The 6,828-nt window shown below is 39.4% G+C and overlaps 1 pseudogene; it reads right to left on the bottom strand.

The window, feature by feature from the left end:
• Window positions 1-2,399: 2,399 nt before the first annotated feature.
• On the bottom strand, window positions 2,400-3,232 carry LOC101434453 (syntenin-1 pseudogene; annotated as a pseudogene).
• Between the last annotated feature and the right edge of the window lie 3,596 nt (window positions 3,233-6,828).

Raw genomic sequence — 6,828 nt, 5'->3', positions numbered from 1 at the left:
CCAATGCATCTTCTTACCAGCTTATAGAGCGGTTTCCCACCATTCCTTCATTTACTCCTTTTTTTCCCTTTCATTTATTCAATAAATAGGTGTTAAATACTTGTCATGTATATGTCAGGCTTTGGTTTGCCGTAGGCACTTGGGAAGTATTAGCGAACAAAAGATGAAAAAGAAGAAAAAAAGACAAAACTCACTGGAGCTTACATTCCAGCAGGGGTGGGAGAAACACCTTGATAAATGCACTTATAAGAAATAAGTCCATTGTCCTGTTTGAAAGGAGACGAGGAGGTTCAGGTGATCAGGAACACAGGTGCAGGTGCGAGTCTCTCTGTGTACGGGGGGATGTGGGCTCCGGGAGGCTGGAAGATCTCTACACTGCCAAGGTGTGGAGGCTTTTTAGGCAAATCAGCCACCAGCCAACCCCCCAGCTCTACCCGCTGCCTCGCCCATCGCTCTCCTTTCCTCTTTTTACCTTGACTTCTCTCCTAATCTACACTTTCCCTCTTTTAGTTTCTGAGTCTAACATTGCAAGGGTTTCCTTCTCCACTCTCTTTTTCTGTACCAACACCCCACCTATCAGTCTCGTTTTCGGCTTTATCTTCTCTCCGCCTCTCTCCCCTCATCATCCCCACTCTGGTCTCATTCTCTTCCTCTTTCCTTCATTTGGTTTTCTCCTTCCTTCCCTCTTTTCTCCTCCCTCCTCCCAACCTGCCACACTGGAAAGAAGGAAAGTAACTGTGTCGAGGGTCTGAGACAGGATGAGAATGGGGTGAAAGGAGAAGATGGATGACTCCCTCGTGAGGCCGCCTGGGGCCGAGTGTTACCAGGGAAACCAAGCCTTAGTGCCCAGCTTGTTTTCAGGATCCTGGGGAAAATGGTCTAATTTTTGAAGTCTGATATTTTTCTTAGAAATTTCTACTTAACCAAATTCAAAGCAAGAAGACCCATGGTAGGTATAGTTGCCAAGAGTTTATTCTATAGTAAAGTATGCTTTGGATCCAGATATGCAATGAAATAATCCACATTCCATTGCCTAATTTTTCCAGAGCCTGGAATTCTCTTTTCTTCACACTAGATGGCAGAATATTCCAATTTAAAAAACGCAAGTGGCTGTCCTTTATTTCAAGAACTTGGTGAATTTTCCCACAAACTGAGATGAGGATGGGGTCAGAGAAAAGGCTTTGGGCATTAGTGATTATTTTTCCATTATGTATTAGCTATTTTGTTTGTATAAAGAGAAAGTTAAATTACAACAAGGGTATGATATGACATTGACTTCCCATGGACTTTTTTTTCTTTGAAATTTAACTTTTATTTATACATATGTAACTGAAATAGAAAAAGCATAAAACAAAAATATTAGGATAAAATGTCACTGTCATTTTGTTTGCAGGGAGGAGTCAGGAAATGGGACAATGACCAGGAAAACATTCTAGAACAATTCCAAATTAGTTTGTTTATATAATGTTAGGATTAAAGTAAGAATGCCAAAATTAGATATAAATGAAAAAAAGGGGAGTCAAGTTTAGTACAAGAATTTTTGCATTAAATATATAGTGATTATTTCTCAGAAAGTCAGATGTAACTTTTAGAAGAAAGACGTTTCCATTATGCAATGTTTAGAAAATCTCAAATACAACTAAATAGCTGTGCTGTAGCTCAATAAGTAAAGTGAAATTGGTATGGGCTGGTTTCAGCTTAATATAGAACTACATTTTGCATTTTATAAATGCAGCAGTTAATTATGTTTTGACTTTTATTCCAGATGCTTAATTAACATGTTTAAGGCTACAGTTCAAGCTATTAATTGAAGGTGGTTAACAATAATCATCACAATTTTTTGCAATCTATACACACTGTATAATGCTTAAATGGAATGAAACCACTGTTACTTAATCGATGTGTTACACACAAACTCATATAAACAGACCTAGGAACATAACTATCAAAGGCTATCATTCTAAATGTAATGTGGGAACATAGTAAAAATGTAGTTTACCATAGAAATAAAGTAATAGGAACAGTACTCACTATATAAAGATGATTGATGTTCACACAAAGCTAAGAGCCTATATCAGTCATCTTAAACCTAATGACTTATAGAAAGCATCAAGTTTCCAGTACCTAAGCTATACTATGAAAGTCTGTGCATCTTTTGAAAATTTCACATCTGTAAAACCAGGATAAGGCTACAACTATCATGAATTTTTTGAAACAGGATATCAGACTAAACAGTAAGATTTCCACTGCATGTAAGATAGAAAGATCTCCACGTAGCATATGCTCCTTGGCTCCTGGAAAGCTTCATGGGCACAACACGGAAGGTGCTGAAGAAGTAAACTGGAGTAGTGCAGCTTAGTTTCCATTATAACTTGACCTCTAGACCTCAGGAATGGTCTTTACATAATGCTTGGTGCCATCCCTTTAATCATGTGTTCAAAAATAAAGCAGGCATGATTGTAATGGTAACTACAGCCCCAGATGTTGATAGTATATCTGCAATTTGCGAGTCCTTCAGCCCAATGACATTCTGTCCATCGACTGCAGATGTTGTGTTCTGTGAGAAGACCATTTCTGTCTTTTCATGATGAGCGTTATTTTTCCATTTTTCAAGATAAAGTCAACATGTCCAATACTATCCTTATGCATGACAATGGTCCGTTCAAAGGGCCTGTAATGAATAGTCACAGTAATCTTCTTTTCAAAAGCCTGTTTGAACACTTTTGTGCTTTATCAGAGCTGCTCAATTTTCACCATAAATCTGGAGTACCTGATCCCCAAATATCAGACAAAAGATACTGCAGAATTAGCTTGGATTAGCTGGACAAATATACCATTATTATTGATTTTAGCCTGAGGCCAATTTTTCCACCTTGATCCTTACACAAAACAACTTCATGAATCCCTTGCTTAGTTTCTGCTCTTCCACTTCCAACATCGTGACCAGTTACAGGAGTCACCATATAGTTCACACTGGGAGGTCTTTCTACTAATCCCTGCACTGGTTCTCCAGGGACCATGGCCATATTTGCGCATATTTCCTCTTCCTTTAGACTCAGGTCCATGCATTGCGAGAGCTCTGGATACAGGTTAGCATAGAGACTCTATCTTGACAGATGGGAGCAGAAGCTTCTGGCAAGACTGCTGGGTTGACAGGGTTTGCAGAGAAGGCAGTTTGAACCTATATTACTTTGTCTACTTTCAGGTCTTCAAGAGATGGATTCAAAGACATTTTTGCAGGATTTTTCTAGCATGCAGGACTGCTTGCCACCACCTCCTTCTCTGGGCACAGACTTCAGAAGCCTGAGAGCACAAAAGCGGTACATGCCCGGGAATGCCATAGACTCTTTAAGGCAAAACGAATTTGGGGCAGAATCCTCTCTTTGTCTTTACAAGGTAAGTGTAGACAGCATTTGAGAAGAATTAAATCTAACTCTTAATACGTAATTTTAACTTACAGTTGGCAAGGTGAAGTTCTTTATTTCACCTTGTCCTTGAAAATAGCTCCTTGGTTTGTTAATTTTATTTCTTTGTGTCTTTTTCCTGCCACTCAAGACCAGTTAGGCTTCAGAGGACCTTTAAAGTGAAATCTGGAAACCCTGAGCAATTTAGCTCCTCAGTGGTTCTCAAATGTTTCAGCAAGAACTTTAAGAGCAATGATATTAAGATTCTCAGAATCACAGAAACAGTAATAAAGACATGGGCTGGGGGAGATGAAGCAAATGTTTCCCAAGTTTAACAACTGGTGAACCTGAGGGGAAAGACTGTGGTGTTCATTGTAGTATTCTTGTCGCTTTTCCGTAGTTTTAAGATAGCTCAAAATAAAAAATTGGAAATAGGGAAAAGGTAGTCACAAAATTTGTGGCTTAACTTGTCCATCTAACAGATGAGTAGAAGACAGAATTACTGTGTAGTGCGTTTTCTTGGGTACCTAAGGAGTCTTAGGTGAGATCTATCTTTGGAGAAATCAAGGCCAAGTCTTGAGCAACAGCCGGGCCTCAGCTTGGTATTCATCCAGTCCATCAGTCAATAAACATTTTCAGGACAGCTACTAAGGGCTAGGCACTGCTCCGGGATTACGACAGCGAGCATCGTGAACAAAGCCTCTGCCCTTCTGGATCTTACATCCACTGGGGAGAGGCAGAAGGCGGCCAATAAGCAAATGACAGTTTGGGCGGTGATGACTGCTAGGAAGAAAATGAAGTACAAAATGAAGGAGGAAGGTGGCGGGGCGCGGTTCCTCTAAGGGAGGTGGTCACGCAGGTGACACTGGAGCAGACGTGAGGAAGGCAGTGTGGGCCTTGAGCACATCTGGGCAAGAGCCTCCCAGGGAGGGAGTGTCCTGGGGAGTCAGAACTCGCCCAGCAGCCAGTGTGGCTCCAGCGAGGCGAGGGCCTGGAGCCAGGTAGAAGATGAGGGTGGACAGGGCCGGGGGCCAGATCAGGGCAGGCCTTGGGGGCTGGTGTAGTGAATTAAAATAAAATCGAGGCTTTTAATTGTCACGATGCCTCAGCATCTTAAACCCTGTTGTTAGGGCCCTCAGTGACCACCCTAACACCTGCTTATACAAAATGAACAGCTTCTTCCATCTCACCTGAGTTTACAACCCCACAAAAGTCGAATACAAACTCCCCCATCCCCACTCTTGCTTGACCAATGGCTTCAGCTCTACCCATTTCACACTATACAGGTCCACTGTGACCTCTTGCTCCTCCTCCGCCTGGTTGAACTCCTGATGTGTTCCCCCATGTGACCCATGTGAAACCCACTGTTCCTCTGTGTTCTCGGACCTGTGAGTACTAACAAACTTTCCTTTCACATATATCTGGTGTTGCTTGTCCTTGCTGCACCTATCAATGTAGTAAAGATCCTTACTACTCAGCCAGCAAGTCAACATAGAAGCATTAGGAAGAGAAAATAATCACTAATGCCCAAAGTCCGTTAACAAACATCTTTCTTCTCACTTGTGATTCATATTACTCACTCTATCCTCTCAAAAGGACTAATTTACAAAGCTTTGAAGACTTGGATTGCTTTCTGGCAACATCACTCTTCCTTCCTTTTCCTTCCTTTTCCCACCAAAAGAAATACACAATCACATGGAAAATTGGAGATTTATTTACAGCTCTTCATTACCAAAGGTCTTTTCTTAAGAATGAAATAGATTAAAAGTCACATTAATAAATTCTTACTTGTAAGCGTGAAACATTGGAAACTAATGAAATATTCCCTAATGGGGAAAGAGTTAAGAATTTTAAACATTCATTCAATAGAATATTATGTGTCTATTCACATGATAATGCTAATGAATAAATATTAGATGAAAATGGCAGACCGAAAGCAGGATCTTATTTCAGTTGGACTCCCCAGCCTCACCCCCCAGCCCCAGGTTCTGGGAACTAAAAGTAAAAGGTAAATTTCCAAGATGTAAAGGGTGTGAGTCTCTAAGTGCTAGTACTATGAATAATATTTATTTTCATTATGTCTTTATGTATTTGTAATTTTTCCAAATTTTAATTTAAAAAATTATCAAACACACAGAAAAGCTGAAAAACAACTACAGTGAACACGCTCCACTTAACACTCAACAATTGCCCGCATTTCCCCGTTTTTGCTGCGTCTCACTATCTCCGTCAGGAGTCAGCCGACTATGGTCAGGGGCACCAGATCTGGCTCATTACCTGTTTCTGTACAGCCCAAGAGTTAAGAAATGTTTTTAGGTTTTTAAATGGTTACATTTTAAAGGTTTACATAGGTATCTACATAATATCCTTGATTTTGCTTCGCTTGGTCTGCAAAGCCTAAAAATATTTACTGTCTTACCCCTTAAATATTTCCAACCCCTAATCTATACACAAAGTATTTTTTTGCTGAACCATTTGAAGGCAAGTTGCAGACAGTAAATACTTCATTATTTATCTCCTAAAAACAATTTCCTACTTAATCATGATACTAATATCATGCCAAAGAAAATGGATAACTATTCCATATTCCTTAATATCCTAAAATATCCAATTCAAACTTATGCGATTGTATTTGCCAATTTTATAAAAATGAGAATGTGTACCTTTATAACCATAAAAGAAACAAATTTTTTAAAACCAAGTTTTTATAAATGACACGAGTTTTTAGCAATGCTTTCATTATGCAAGGGATTTTTGCAAACTGCTCTATACCAGCTGTTTCCCTGGGCATTTCAGGCAGCAACTTACGTGTTTGTAGGTCAAATAGTTCCTATTCCACAAAGCATCCATGACTGGGGGCTGGTGTAATTGTTTGCTATAGGCCTATGCAGGAAAAGATATCATGCTGTGTAATCTTTTCTTCATATTTACAAAAATAATCGCTACTACCTCTGTTGATTTTTGAAGCTGGGTGACGGGTACATGGGAGTTTGTTACACTAGTCCTTGTATCGCTTTTGTGTATGATTGAAAATATGCATAATACAAAATATCTACATATGTATAGATCACAACAGTAAAAGACTTGTTTCATGACATCCATCTACAAAGGCAGAATTGCATTTAAAATACATTGAACTCTTGAACTTAACATGTACAAGCTGTATGTGTGTGCTTAAATGAGTCTTTCATTTTAGAATAAGAAACATGGTGGTAATGCAAAACAAAACACAGAAAGAAAGATATGGCTAAAAAATGTAAATTTTTGGGGAGAAGCCCACTTTATCCTCTGGGAATCTTATTTATATAAACGTTTCATTTTCTGTGGGATATGAATCATGCGTTGAAATCACCTGATTTAGCTGCAGTAAAAGTCTGGAGGATTTGGGGGAGACTCTGCTTTTGAAACTTCCCACCACTAATCA

The sequence above is a fragment of the Dasypus novemcinctus genome, chromosome 8 (genome assembly GCF_030445035.2).
Source record: "Dasypus novemcinctus isolate mDasNov1 chromosome 8, mDasNov1.1.hap2, whole genome shotgun sequence".
Taxonomy (NCBI): domain Eukaryota; kingdom Metazoa; phylum Chordata; class Mammalia; order Cingulata; family Dasypodidae; genus Dasypus; species Dasypus novemcinctus.
The sequence above is the reverse complement of the archived record's forward strand: the minus strand, read 5'-3'. Positions and strand labels throughout refer to the sequence as shown.